Source organism: Crocuta crocuta, unplaced genomic scaffold (genome assembly GCF_008692635.1).
Source record: "Crocuta crocuta isolate KB4526 unplaced genomic scaffold, BGI_CrCroc_1.0 scaffold193, whole genome shotgun sequence".
Classification (NCBI taxonomy): domain Eukaryota; kingdom Metazoa; phylum Chordata; class Mammalia; order Carnivora; family Hyaenidae; genus Crocuta; species Crocuta crocuta.
Genome location: NW_027529624.1, coordinates 3,188,276 through 3,203,745, shown reverse-complemented (window position 1 = coordinate 3,203,745; position 15,470 = coordinate 3,188,276). Strand labels below are relative to the sequence as shown.

Here is a 15,470-nt window from a genome sequence, read left to right as displayed (position 1 = left end):
TAGTCGGTTAAGCGTCCGACTTTCGCTTAGGTCATGATCTCGCGGTTCGTGGGTTCGAGCCCCGCGTCGGGTTCTGTGCTGACTGCCAGCTCAGAGCCTGGAGCCTGTTTCAGTCTGTGACTCCCTCTCTCTCTGACCCTCCCCTGCTCATGCTGTCTCTCTCTCTCTCTCTCTCTCCTAGAAATAAATAAAAATATTAAAAAAAAAAAATACAGGATCACGCACTCAGTAATGTGTGGTCTTTTCAAAAAAAAAAAGAAAGAAAAGAAAATACCCAGTCTTTGTATGTATGCAAAGGGGTGCACAGCCCCCAGTTCCCCCGACTAGGGAGTCGGGCCTTTCTCCAGTCGCTGCCCCTGGTCAGTGTGCCTGCTGTCACCCACGTGCCCGGCTCTCCCAGGGGTCTTTCCCGTAGGCCCTCCTTGCCATGTGACCCTCCAGCACTGTCACCCTCCCACTTCAGTGGGCCTGTCATTTTCTCATTATGGTCACCACCCCAGACCCGAACTTGTCCTCTTCTTTCCTGTTTCCAATTAAACCTTGTTCTATCAGGGATCCAAGGCCATGTTGTTCTCTGGTCTCCAGAGAGGAGAATGACAGCGGGGAGGAGGGGGATTCCCACTGATTGGCCTGGTGAGCCAGGCCCAAGATATTTTGGGGGTGGGTTAAAAGCTGTGGAGACCCCAGGGCAGATGGTGTGGGCGAGCAATGTGCAGTGGGTGTGGGCAGGGTGCATTTTCTTTCCTTGTCTCGTGCTTTCTTTTCACAGCTGTGGTTCCTTGGAGCCCTAACATTCCAGTTCCCAGAGCTAATTTTAGGTTCTTGGGACTGGCTTGTTCTAAGTGACCCTGGCCGCCGCCTTTCCCCTTTGCTCGGCATATTCATTCCAGCCCTCTGGCTCACACAAGCCACGCTCTTTTGCTGGCTCTCAAATCAGTGAGGAGCAATTGTAATCCTGGTCCCCCCACCAGCTCAAAGACCCTCAGGAAGCAGGAAACTGAATAGGGGGGCGTGGAGTGGGAGTCCTGGGAGTGGACAGAAGAGGGTGGGGGTGAGGAGCAGCTTCCTGCCTCCCAAATAAGGAGATGATGTTTATCACAGTCATGAGCTCAGGACTTCTGTAGAGCCTCTAAGAGAGAGCCTTTAGGAGAGAGGACCAAGGAGCAGGAATGCTAATGAGGCCAAACTGATGGATGCCGGCCATTGCTCCATCCACCACCAGTGCCCATTCAGTATTCATGCAGCAGGTGAACCTGGGCCCCCTGGAGTCACCACGTTCAGAGCCTCACCGGGTTCTCCAATCACGACATAAACATTTCATGGTGTTTTAAAGTGTAAGCCACAGATGTCATCTTCTTCATGCCTCTGATTCCACAGTCCAGAGATGAGATGTGACTTCCCCAAGATCGGGCATGACTACAAGGTTCTGTGAAGCCAGAGCCAGGACCAGGACTTTCAGCAGGGCCTCCTGCCCTCCAGCTCAGAGCTCTTTCAGGCACCAAGCTGCCTTCCACTGTGGTTCTGTCCACTTCCTATCATTTGGGGGCAGGTCGCCAATTCCTCCATCACCAGTGGTGGGGCGATTGGGTGCCTCCCAGACTTGCTTTCTCACCCCAGCCTTGGCCTGCCTCTTTACTGGGCATGTAATGGAAGCTCTGGGAAGAAGTACTGTCCCCAGGGAAATGAGCGCCACCTGCTCAGGGTTCAGCTGCCAGGGACCATGCACACTTAGAAAGGGACAAATTCTGTTTCTGAACTTGATCCATGTCTCTGCCAATTCACCAGAAAAATTAATCAAGAACTGGATTTTCTTTCTTTCTTTTTTTTTTTTTTTGTAATTTTGTTTAATGTTTACTTATTTTTGAGAGAGAAAGACAGAGCATGAGCAAGGTTGAGGCAGAGAGAGAGGGAGACACAGAATCTGAAGCAGACTCCAGGCTCCAGGCTGTCAGCACAGAGCCCGACGTGGGGCCTGAACTCATAAACCAAGAGACCATGACCTGAGCCAAAGTTGGATGCTCAACCAACTGAGCCACCCAGGCACCCCAAGAACTAGATTTTCTACACCAAATTTTAGAGGTAACAGTCCCCCAAACCCCTCCCTGGCCATCAGCAGCCACTATCCCCTTGCTTCACATTCTGTTCCCACTGCTTGAACTTGCTTTCCTAAGCCTTGTTCTCCCTCCCACTTTCAGCTGCATTCATTTCCTTGCCCTCTGTTTTGGACCCTGGGCTTTCCTCACCTGGGCAAATGAATACCAAGTTCCCCCTGAGCCAGAATCTTCAAGTGGCCTCTTGGGGACTTCTCAGTGACTTCAGCCACTCTCTTGATGGACTAGATCCCTGAGGCAGTACTGTGTGGCTAACAGCATGCAGACAGTGTTAGCATCTCACTGTGCTTCAGTTTGCATATCTGTAAAATGGGAATAAGCAGTGTAGGGCTCTTAGTGAAGATTCAGGGAGTTCACATGGTATATACAAATGTAAAAATTCATCAAACAGTACTCTTAAGATGAGAGCACTGTATCAATTTACTGTGTATGTGATATACTTAAAAAAAAAAGATTGAGTTTATACACTTAAGTTAGTTTATACATTTGTACTTAGGGTGACAGAGAGTAAACACTCCGTAATGATACTTGTTATAGTAGCTGCTATTATTTAACCTTGGGCTCTCTGAGGACTAATATTCCTTCCTTCTAAGTATTTAGAGTAAGATACCTCATATTTGTCCTATGCTTTCCCATTTACGAAGCACTTCCTTGTGCATTCTCTCACTTCCAGTTATCCCAACAGCCCTTTAAGATGGCTCACTATTTCCCCCATTTTCTTTACTATTTTTAATTTTTATTTATTTTTGAAAGAGTGAGAGAGACAGAGCATGAGTGGGGGAGGGGCAGAGAGGGAGGAAGACACAGAATCTGAAGCAGGCTCCAGGCTCCAAGCTGTCAGCAACAGAAAACCCAACATGGGACTCAAACTCACAAACAAGAGATCATGACTTGAGCCCAAGTCGGACACTTAACCAACTGAGCTACCCAGGTGCTCCTATTTTCCCCCATTTTAAAGATGGGAAAGCTGAGGCTCACAGATGCAGAGTTGACTTGCCCTAGATCATGCAGCCAGTCATGGAGAGATGGGATGTATCCCCAAGTCTGAGTGACTCTCGGGCAAGGACTTCCACCCCACCTTGCTCTGCCCATCAGCAACTCTGTTCTCAGGTCTGCCCCAACTTGCTGCTTACAAACACCAGGTTTTCCTGACCCTGGGCATTTCTGTGTCCTTCAGGAAGTGATCTACACAGGGTCCCACAGCTTAATAAACAGAAGCTGAAATAGAACCCACATCTTCTGAATTTCCAGTCTGGCACTATTTCTGCCACAACTTTTTTATCTTGTTGGCCTGATTCCAGTTTAGATGCATTAAAGACTTTTTTGTTTTTCCCACTGAATTAAGGGAACCAAAGCATTGCATCAACAATTGGGATATTTTATAGCATGGGTGAAGAACATACAGACACGGGCAAGAAGGTTCCAATTCATATCCCACTGCTATAACCATAGTGCCTGTCCCTCAAGTCACTTGTCTTGCACGGTAGAGTTCAGACCCCAACCCATTCCTTCTTCAGAAAGATGACACCCTCTAGAATCTGCAAGGTGGCGAAAACCAATGGTAAACCCTTGCTGTGGAGAAAAGGGACTGGAGCAGCGGTTGAGAGTCCTCACTCCAGTTACTTGAGTCCTTCAGGAGCCCCCAGCAGTCTGCTTTCAGGTCTCCTCCCTCCACCACTCCTCCCTGGACAATCTCCTGATGCAGTTATTTTAAGGAAAGTTCCACAAGGCAAAAACCTCACAGGATCACTGATGTTTGAAGGTTTGGTTCTTCCTGCCTCCCATTGGAGGCTGGTTTTGAGGTTTTTTCTCTGAATCATTGGGCAAAAAGTAAATAAATAAATGGAGGAAGGAAATCTTGCTCAAAAGGAATTCTGCTTGTTCTCCAAAAAAACAAAGAAAGCATCTGTCATCATCAAAGGAATCCACAGGACCTGGCCTCTTAGGGACTATACTTCATCTTAGGGGTTCTGAGGCACCCCCAGCAGAGAAGAACTTGTCCAGCCCTCTCAGCAGTGCTCAAAACTGGGATGCCAACCCTTAAGGACAAGCTGGCTCTGTCCCAAGGCCTCTGGGTCACCCAACCTGGCTTTTGTCCTCTGACCCCCACTAATGTAGGAGAAGAATCAGAAGTGACCTGCCCCTGGGGACTGATATTTCTATGAACGTACTACCCTTCCTTTAGGGGTCACAACCTCTTCTGTTGCACACGGCTCCCACCATCCATCCCTTGACTCTAGCTCATGTTTTATTACTTCTCTGGACTCCCCAACCCCATAAAGATAAAAGGAGAGCTCTTGAGTCAATTAGTCTGGGACACATAGCACCTGTGTGCAAAGTCAAAGTAGGAATCAAAGACAGAGAGTCCATAGACCCCAACATCTAGAGGCTGGCAGGGCCACCATACTCTGGGTGGGAGAGATGGCTGGGCCTCCCTGTGCCATGGGAGCTGCTCTGCTAGAATGAAAGAGCAGGGAGGTGAGAGATCAAGAGAAACACTCAAGAAGAACCCTTGCAGCCATCTGAACAGTTTTGAAGTCTCCTGGTCTATTACTGGTGGGTAGAGTCTTCTTAGAGCATCTCACTGAGCATCTCTTAGCCTGCTTGAGATCTTTCATTGTCTTAGTCTCAGTCCATCCCCAGTATCACTGGCATTCAAGGCCTTCTGACATGTTCCCCATCTTCTCTCCCAGTCCATCTTAACCCTGTACTCGGAACCAGTGGTGGGGAGCAGAGGAACCTCACTCTGTGCCTGGTGAATCCCAAGAGCTGGATAGTGGGGGGTGGGCAGGCTGGGGTGGACATATCCACCGTGCTCTGTATGTGCCTCTGTCAAGCTACCCCACTGTGGTAGAAGGAAATCTAGCCCCAGGAGGCACCACCCCACATTCACTCTGAGACCCTGGGCAAGTCACTCGCCATCTCTGAGCCCCAGTCCCTCATGTGTGGGATATTGCTCCCCACCTCATCCCAACTTAAGATCTAATGGCATAGCTTAGGGAAAAATAAAACCCCTGATATGTAGGATGTGCTCAGTAAATGTTTGCTTCTCTCCTTCACCTGGACAACAGGGTGGAGGAGCAATATGGAAGGAGTTCACTCTCCTGGAATGTTTGGAGGGCCTCAGGGATGTGCGAGGCACTGGCCTGTGGTGGGCAAGCGTGGGTGGGAACATGGCTTCTCACCACCAGCTCTGTCTAGACAAGGGCCTCAGAATTGCTGAGTCTCAAGGTTGAAAGGAACCACCTATCCAAAAGGTCAAGTAGTCTAGTCAGATGCTGATTTGAAAACACTCATCTGTTAGCTTTTCCATGATCCAGAATTTCATCCCAGCCAGATCATAGCAGAACTTTGATTTTTGTTGTCAACTCATTGTTGTCGAGCTCATTCTGCACATCTCCAGGCTTTCCCATCTTTGTTCATTTAATCTTCTTAAACTGAAGTCCCACAGTATGACCATCATTTCACTGTGAGGGAATAATTGAGGGTCAAGAAACTTAAAAGTTTTTCCCAAAGCCACACAGCTAATAATTTCATTGCACAGACATTTGTTGATCACCCAGTATGTGCCAGATAGACCTGGAAACAGCAGTAAGCAGTGTAACCTGGATTCCTAACTGATTCTGGATCTTTCCACCTTCTCTTGCTTGCTGCCTTTTCCATCCAGATGCCACAGCTAACTCCAGGGCTTGAATACCTTAGAAAGATATTAAGAGGTTGGGATATAATCTTTGAGTAAAGCTTAAAAATGTGATCAGTGGTTCTCCATGGGAACAGTACTGTCCCTCAGGATGCAGTTTGGAAACTAGTGGGAAGACTTTTGGTTGTCATCACAAGCAATAGGCCTCTACTGGGAGGGTGCAGGGCTGCGCATGGGACAGTCCTGCATCCCACAGGGCCATTGTCTATCCCACCAGACACCACACAGATGAAAACCCATTATAATAATCTAAACCTAGAACTGAACTCCACATTATTTTGCACACAAAGCATTTGAACAGGGAGCAGTTTTAATATATGCTCCTCCTCCCATCCCCCGCAAATGCAACCACCATGTAAATCCAGGGCAGATTTCACTTTGTGTTGTTGGAATCTTACCAAGAGTTGTTTCAACAAATCATATCACCAGTGGCAACCCCTCTCCTGGCCTTTGAGTTGCTAATGAAACATCCAAATTAGTCCACATTTGTAGATGTTAAGACCATGGCTATTTTATGCATAAATGAAAGCATCAGACTATTTCATTATGTCTTTCAGTGTAGTCACAGGTGAGTGTTTATAAATGTAAACATGTTATTTTATTATAAGTTATTTTTATTAGAAATTATTTCTACTTGATTTCTCTTTTATATTACATTTAGGGCACCCTATTAATTTTTTTAAATTGTGTGTGTAGGTTAACCAAGAATTTCATTTCCACATAGCACAAGGGCATTACACAATATTTGTTAAAGAAAGGAGCATGGGTCTGGGAAGGGGGAGGTGGGATGTTGCAGAGAGAGAAGGGTTTCCACCTATAGCAGAAGGGCCATGAGCTCTCCCTTCCCACTCTGTCACTCCATCACTCCATCAAGGACAGAGAGAGGCAGCTGTGCTTTCGGGACTTGGAGTAGACTTGGACATAATTACCTGGCCATGAAAGCTATTTGTTATTAATGTAGATAACTGAATAGAAATGATAGAGATTGGTGTCAAAAGACATGAATCTGAATCTTGGTTCTGTTAGTTCCTGAAGATGAAACTAGGCTAAACTTCCCTGGCCTTTGTTCCTACATGATAGCAGGAGTACCTTGAACTAGAATGAAGTGATCTTGTGGTGTAATATTCCATGGCTACAGGATAAGCCTTTGTGGGCTCTCAAGATTCCTTATGCTTCTGGAAGAGTGGATCAGTACAGTGGGTCTGCAGGCGGAAGTGGGATAGAAATGGTAAGAGCATCCACTGGGTCTGAACCTGGATATGCCAACTTTGGGAAATGCTAAAATGACCTGTGGTATTTTATTTTTCTGACTCTTAGTTTTAGTCTGAGTAAAGTAGGAATTAGAATGTTCTTACCTTTTGGGGGTTAAGATGACATTTGGGGTTGTAACAAATAAAGTCTGCAATGGGTACTGGAGTTCAGTAGTTCTCTGTTAATGTTACCTGTCAGTTCCCTTCCTCCAACCTCCACACCTTCTTCAGACTCCCCAGACCAGTTCTGCCCCCTGCACTGTTCTTCTATCCCTTTCATCCCAGGACAGGGCTGGGAAAGGAAGGGAGTGGAGTTGTGCTGAGTCTCCACCTTGTCCTTGCACAGAGAGCAAAGGTTAGAAGTCCCCCTACGCTAGGGAGTTTCCACTTCCCTCTCTGGCCAGCTGTGGGGTCCATGGGGAGAAAAGTGACTAAGATAGAATTTCTGGAGTCCCTCTGGCTCTGATTCAAGGCCTCACCCACTGGGAAAAGCAGAGAAAAGTAGTTTCTCAGCCTGAAGATTCTGGACAAAGGGTTGGCTGGTGGAAAATGGAGACTCTCACCTCCCTTTTAGCCAGTACTCAAGGTACAAAGGCATCAAGGGTATGGTATGCTCAGAGAATGTTTGAGAACTTGCTGGAATTCATAATGTAGAATCACGGGAGGGAAGGGAGATCCAGGTGGAAGAGCTGAGACAGGCCAGATGTAGAAGAACCTTGGTCGCTTAGAGCTGGAATCTTCACATGGCAGGAGGTCTGTGGCAGCAGAGAATGACTCAGTTGGCCATCCGGGACTGGGGGAAAACTAAACTGTAGGGAAGGAGGAGGAAACACAGCCACCTTCCTCGGATAGTCCCTCTTCCACAGTGCCCCCTAGAGGGCATCCTCGGCAGCAAGACCTTCAGACAGCAGCTCCTCCTTACCCAAGCCAGCTCTGGAAGACTTGTTCCCATGGAGGTATGAGGGATTCAAACTAGGTCCTTCAGAAGCCACTTTATTTCAACAGGCACCAAAACTTTCTACCAGGGGAGTAGTTTCCCACCTATGCCATGACCTAGAGAAGCATCTTAGGACAAAGGGGAGGTTGAACTGACAGGCCCTGAGTCTCTGACCCTGTAGTCACATTGGTGACTCAGACCTGAGGAGACAATGCTGCCCATAGAGGCCCACCTTCCAGTGGAGACCAACAATCAAAGAAGGCCATGAGCAACTCCAGGGATGGATGTGGACCTGAGGTGTCTGGCAGTAGGAGGGGCACTTCTGCCAGCCCAGAGAGGAGGGGGTGTTTAGGTGATGAGGAAGAGAAGGAGGTGAAGCTGAGAAGAGCCTGGTGGAACAAAAAGGGATCCACTGGTTGGAGAAGAGGTGAGGAGGTCATTCCAGGCAGAGGGAGCCACTCATGCAAAGCCCTGGAGGTATGCTCACCACCACTGTCTAGGGGATTCAAGTGGCTGCAGGAAAGTGTAGGGATGGAAAGAACTGCATTGGAGTTAGTATCCACGTTCAAGTCACTGCTCTGTGGCCCAATACCTTTCTGAGCCTCAGTTTCTCATCTGTAAAATGGGGATGTTTCCTTACCAGAGTCTAAGCTCCATGAAGACAGGCACCCTGTCTTGTTTGCCCACAGCCTAGAATAATGCCTAGCCCAGAGTGATCCCTCAGTCTGTGTCTGCTGAGTGGATGAAGGACATAATGCCTGTGAAGTGTCTGGCATAAAATAGATGTTCAAGAATAAAGATGTCTTTGAAGTTGGGATCGTAGAGCATAAGGTTGTAGACAAGAATGGAAAGGTGGTAAGGGCCTTGGATGCCCAGTGATTCAGACTTTTTTGGTAAGCAGTGGGGGCAGTGGAGGGTCTGATGGGCCCCAGGGTCACTAGGTCACTAGACTCCCTGTTGGGGAGTCTGACTGTGCCTGAGGCCCTTCCTGAGGTGGAACCACCCTCCCCAAGACCCTTCCCCTGGAAAGCTCTCCATGATTCATCGTCACAGGGCGGTCAGGGTCTTCCAGAAGCTCCTCTGGAGACAGCCTGAGTCAGGGATTGGGAATTTCTGGATGTGATCACATACTGACCCCTGAGGTTGGTTCTGGAACTCGGAAGAAGAACCCGCCTGCCTGACTTGAATGTCACACACCCGCAGGACCCATAACCTTTGACCCTCCCATGCACTCTGACCTATTGACCCTGCGTGGCTCTAATGTTTGATTTGGTGTGGAGAAGGGAGGGCTTAGGCTGAGATGGAGCAGGGCAGTGCTGCCCCCTATAGCATGTCTTACTCAGGGGTCCAGAGGCTCATTTTGGTCTCAGCTGGAGTTTCTAGGACTAGGTGCACCATCACCACAAGGAAATCCATGTTGTTCAGGGCTTAAACAGCTCTGATTAGGAGGGAAGCCATGACTTTCCACAGAGTCTGCAACTTCTCTCTTGATGAGTCCTGGGGCTCACCTCCCTTCATATCTCTGCTCCACCCTCTACTCCTCTGTCAGCAAAGCCAGGTCATGCGCTTCCCACAGCAAAACGTGGCATCCACTGCCCCTGGCATGTCAGCAATGCCTTGTTATCTCTGTCTCAGACCCTGTTCTGGATGCAGAAGAGATTGACAACAGAATCAGGACTCCAGAGGGAATAGAAATTACTAGGCAAAGATATTGACTGGTTGGCCATCTGTAAGATAGGAAAATAATAGGGCACTTCTGAAAGTTACTGTGAGGATTAAGTGAGATGATCAAATACTGGAAAGAGATAATGGAGAGCTAGCAATGTCAAGCACTCAGTAAAAAGACAGGTAGTAGTATTAGTGGTAGTAATAGTTGAAATAGTAGTAGAGGCAGCCACAGCAGTAGAGTAGTAGTAGTCATCGTCATCGTCGTAGCAGCAGCAGCAGCAGCAGCAGCAGCAACAGTAATGGTAGTAGAAGCAGAAGAAGAAGTATCTATCTTTTTCAGAAGAGTTTCTGTTAAGGTCTTTGGCCCATTTTTTAATCAGATTGTCTGTGTTCTTACCATTCAGTTTTAAGAGTTCTGTGTGTTTAGTATAGCATTCCTTCATCAGTTGTGTCTTTTGGATACTCGCCTTCCTGGCTCTTCCTTCTCAGTCTCTTCTGCTCGTTCCTTCACACTGTCTGGGGTCTGGGGTCTGTCAGGGCTCAATGCTGACCTCCTCTCTTCTCTACCTGCACCCACACCTTTACAAAGCCTTTGTCGACCTCACTTAGTATCATGGTTCTAAATGAGTTCCAGACTCATGTATCCAAGATTCCTATGCATTAGACATCTCCTCAGGATATCCAACAGTCATTCAAGTTCACACGTCACAACTGAACTGATTTTCCCCCAAATTTGCTTCCCCTCACCCTTCTCCCATTTAACTTGGGCATCTGCCTTCGACCTCAAGCTTTAGAGTCTTCCTTGAGTGCTCCTTCTCTCACTACTTCTTCTCCCTACTAATCAAATCCATCAGGAAATCTATAATCCTTACAGTCAAAATCCATCCAGAATCCAGAATCCCACCATCTCTCACTGGCTATTGCAGTCCCCTTCTAACTGGTTTTCTTGCTTCTGCCCTTGCTGTCTTTCAATGTATTCTCAGCAAAGCAGAATGGCACTAAAAAATGTGGGTTCACCCTTCCACTGCTCCAAACTCCCCAGTGGCTTCCATCTCATACAGAGCCAGGCCCTACCACCTACACCTCCTGTTATCTCTACACCACTCTGTTATTTCTCTGACCTCATGCCCCTGTGTAGAAGGGAAGTAGAGCAATAGGAGTCTAAACACCTGCTGTAGTTTGAACACAGAAGGTGTGCTTTAATTTCAGGGTCATTTCCCTGTTCTTCCCTACCTAGAATGATCTTCTTCCACATATCCATGTGGCTCTGTCCCTCATCTAGTCCATATTTTTATTCAAATGTCACTCTCTCAAGACCATCCCCAGCCACACTATTTTAACTTGATATCATCTCAATCCCTGGCATTTTTATCCCCTTCCTCTGCTTCAGTTTTCTCTGTAGTTTATATCCCCAGCTAATGCACTATATAATGACATATTTATATGTCTGTTATTTTTCTCCCACTTCATCTACCTTCTTCATCACTGTAGCCCAGCATCTAGTAGGTATTTAAGGAATGAATTTGTGAAACATACCACTCAGGATTTTGAGCCTACTCCCACCTCATCTAATCCTGGTTCATTGCCTTGAACTCACTTGTGTATACTGATTTCACTGCACACAGTGAAGTCCTCAGACTTTCATTCAAATAGATGCCTATAGGGGCGCCTGGTGGCTCAGTTAGTTATGCTTCCAGTCTTGATTTCGACTCAGGTCATGATCTCATGGTTGTAAGATTATGATGATCTTGTGCTTTGGGCTCTGTGCTGGATGGGGAGCCTGCTTAGGATTCCCTCTCTCTCCCTTCCTCTGTCTCTCTCTCTCTCTCTCTCTTTCTCTGCTTCTCTCTTTCTCACACACACAAACAAAAATAAAATAGATGCCTATTTGGTCCTGACTAGTTACCCTCAAGAAAAGCTCAACATTCCAAGTTTGACCTGGGGCCAGTCACTTTGCATCTGTCTCCAACCAAGTTTCCAACCCTACCAAATTAATGTTTATCATTTTCCAGAGAGAGGATAGTTTGGTGGTTAGGCCTACAGTATTGCAAAGCAAAGATATTTACATAATGCCAAAGTGACACATTCCAAGAGAGATAAGCAGGGATAGCTATTTGGTGAGAGAACAAGGGGGAGGGTGCAAAATGTTCCAGAGCTTTCAATAAACCACAGTGCATGGAAGCTCAGGAAAGGGAACCCAGGAGTCATCATCATGGAATTCTGGTCATCCACTAAGCCAGAACAATTCCATGGGACAGCTCCGGAAGGCCAAGAGAGACAGCCAAAGAGCAGGGGCTGCTGATGTTTAGTCTGAGGTGGCCCCATGTCATCTAGGCCTCTGTGCTGGTGGAGGATAGGCATGGGTCTGCTTTCCTACGGCTGTTCTGTTCCTCTCTTGGCAAGCGCACTTTGCACACAGTTCAGACACTAGCAATTTGTTGTAGTAGTTGACACTAAGCACCTTCCAAGTTGTAGTATGATTATATCTACATAGCAGTCAGTCTTCTCCTCAAAGTAAGGGAACCCTCAGAGCTCATTTTGGTCCCCAGGAGTAAGCCCAGGGGCTGTAGATATATTCCTAAATGTTGGGTGCATAAATGAATGAATAGATACACTCATCCCCCACCCCCAACCCCTACTCCAAGGAAGGGAAAAGGGAGAATCAACCTTATTACTGTTGGTGCTAGATACTCTTCATTGAACTCTGATTGTACCCAATCAGAACTAACCCCAGTTAATTCTTGTTTTCACAACAGTCCCTCTGAAGGTAGTTGCTGTCATCCTTGCTTTATTGATGAGAAAACTGAAGCTCAGAGACGATGTCATCTGCCCAAGGTTACACAGCTTATCACTGGCAGAACCAGCATTTGAAACTAGAGCTAACTCCAAGCCCCATGCTCTTTCTCCTGGGCCACCTCTCTTGAATAAAGAATTATTGAGTGTCCACTATGTGCAGGCTACTGCCCTAACACACCTCAGGTGGTTTGCTGTGGTTGGCCTCCTTATTATGACATTCATACTATCCTTTTTTACAAAAGGGTTGATAAGTTTACCCACCTTGCCCAAGTTCATCCAGCTGCTAAGTTTAAGAGATGGATTGGAACCCCGCTTTGACTCCAACATTAAGCTCCTTCCATGATGGCACAGTGCCCAACATGCAAGGCAGTGTTCAGGCTGGTTGACTCCTGGTGATAGGCAGTTTGTTGAGAGAAAAGCCTCAGTTTGTTTCTTCCTTGCACATGTTGGCTTGGGGCTGTCCCAGCTCTGCAAACTGTGGCCACTGTATGCTCACCTTGGCCAGGCCCCAGGAAGAATCATAAGGATCAGTAGCCAGGGCAAGTCTAGGAAGTCAGTCTCCATGTCTGGGGAAATAGAGCTAGCACCATGCCTCTCCTTGGACAATGGTTCCTGCAGGAAGCTACTTACTGCATGATTCCTGATTAGGTGCTGAGGATGAAATCTTAGCAGTATGGTGGGTGATTAAGAGCTCAGGCTCTAGAATCTGAGTTCTTGGGTTCAAATCTAGGGTACTCACTGACTGTCTGGTCTTCATTTGGTTCTTCATTCCTTCTGAGCTTCACTTTCCTCATCCATAGAATGAGATTCCTAGTAGAACCTATCTCATAGGGTCACAAATCAGATTAAATGAGATAATGTGAATAATATGCTTTGAACAAACCACTTTAACAATGTTCAACCAACTGCAGACCCACTTACAACCACTTCTCAGTACACGTGGGTTAAGAAAAACTGAACAATTCGTTAAGCCACAGTGAATCAGGGAAGTACTCTAGACTTCTCTCAGATATCACCTCCCACCTTTATCTTGGTCTTAGAAGAACACTGGAGTCAAAGTCAGAAGATTCAACTTTAGATCTGGCTGTGTGGCCTCCAGCAAGCCACCTCACCTCTCAGCCTTGTTCTACTCATCCAAAAAAGAGAAACAGTGGTATAAGAACCTGCCCTACTTAGCCTTAGGATTGTGAGTTTTAAGCAAAAATAATGGATGTGGAAATATTATGTAAAGCATAAAATGCTGGAGAAATGTTAGCTATTGTGTTAAGACGGTTTTTCTTTCTTGTCCCCCACCCCACCCAGGCTCTTCCCAGCCAGCAAGTCTACCTCCCACCCTTTCTGGCTCTCAGCTGTCCTGGAATCTCAGTTGGCTCCCAGAAAGGATTCAGAGCACAGCACAAATTGTCCAAAGGTTGCTTCCAAAGCCTCCGGCAGCTAAGCCTGGCCCCAGCCCTTCCTCCTTGAAAATGTCTGGCCTAATGGGAAGGAATGTGGACTGGCAGTTGAATCTCATTCACATCCACAAGCATCCATGGAGTGTTTACTCTGTGCCAGGCCCCGGGCACTTGAGGGCCCAGAGGTAGAACAGGATGGTCTCTGCCCTCAGAAGCTTGTAGTCTAGTTGGGAAAGAGTCACATCACAGGTGAAGACAATAGGATAGGGGAGCACTGTGTCCAGCAGCCCAGAGGAAGGCACTGTGCATGATGCGGGAGAACCAGAGAAAGCTTCCTGCAGGGAGGGGTGCATCCGACAGGAGCTCAACCCCCACCGGGTCATGAGTGAGACCTTCGCCACACTGGCGCCTCCTCATCTTGGTGGTCACAGATTTGTCAACACTGTAAGCTAGAAGAGACTTTAAAATATTATTTCATTCAGCTGTCATTCTTAAGAGGCCCAGAGAGCTGAAGTGGCTTTCTCAGGTCACCCAGGTAGGTCTAACGGGACACGTTGAGCAGCTTTTATGTGAAGATCAGTGTCTCTTCTTGAGCACCCACTTCCTATCAGACCAGCTCCCTGCAAAAGGACACCAACTGGTCTTGAAAATAAATCCAGATGGGTATTCTTAGAGCTCCCTTTTCTTCTGCCTATTGTCCTTCCACAGCACTTTACAGTTTACACAGCCTACCATATGCCTCTCAACCTCCACATGAAGCCACTATCGTTTAACATATTTTACAGATAAGGAAACTGAGGCTGGATGACATCCCTAAGATGTGATTCCGGAGCTAGGAAATTGATTTCAGAAGTTAGGGAGCTCTTAGTCAACATCATGATCAGATTTCAAACTGTTAAGTCCATTTTATTACTAAAAAGTATGTAACTATTTCCTTGCCCTCTCCCCTTTTCTCCTTTCTTCTTCTTTTATGACATTGCCTTCTAGGAAGCAGAAACTACTGGTTGGCATGCGGCTGAGTGTGGTCTCTGGACTGCTTCTATCCTTTCTGCCTTTTGGCCCTATCTCTGTCATCCCGGTCTCTCTCTCCACAGCTCAATGGCCCTCTCTCTGTGTCTCTCTCAGTCTCTCTCTCCATTACTTCTCTGTCTTACTCTCTGTCTCTCTCTCTCCCCCAACATCCTTTCCCTTTCTGTCTCTATTTCTGTCTCTGTCTCCCCTATTCTCTTCTTCCCTTCTCTGTTTCTCTCTTTCCCCCTCTCTGCCCTGTCTCTGTCTCTCTCTTCATCTCTGCCTCTCTCCCCTAGTCTCTCCATCCCTACTCTGTCTCTTTTCTGTGTGTGTGTGTGTCTGTTTCTCTATCTCTTTCTTTCTCTCTCTCTCTCTGCTGTGTCTCTCTCTCCGATGTATGTGTATGTGTCTATCTGTCTGTCTCTGTCTCTCCTTTCTCTCCTTCTGCCCCTTCCCCTGTGCAGGAAGCCTATGCAGGCACTCAGAGGCACCACGTAGCTTTGCTCTGACTAGCCCAGGGCTGAACTGCAGCTGCCTTTTCCAGACCTTTCTGGGTTCCCAGCCTCCAGTTCCTGGACCAGTGGGAGGAGAAGCTGCTGAGAA

At 47.2% G+C, this 15,470-nt stretch overlaps 1 protein-coding gene and 1 long non-coding RNA gene across 3 annotated transcripts in view; one reads left to right on the top strand and one right to left on the bottom strand.

The window, feature by feature from the left end:
• The window catches only part of LOC144229923 (uncharacterized), a 6,997-nt gene extending 4,382 nt beyond the window's left edge, over window positions 1-2,615 (bottom strand). The window contains exon 1 of the long non-coding RNA XR_013334659.1: window positions 2,244-2,615. This is a non-coding gene — a long non-coding RNA (uncharacterized LOC144229923). The remainder of the gene's footprint in view (window positions 1-2,243) is intronic.
• The window catches only part of SYN3 (synapsin III), a 416,215-nt gene that overhangs the window by 206,106 nt on the left and 194,639 nt on the right, over window positions 1-15,470 (top strand). The window lies entirely within an intron of this gene.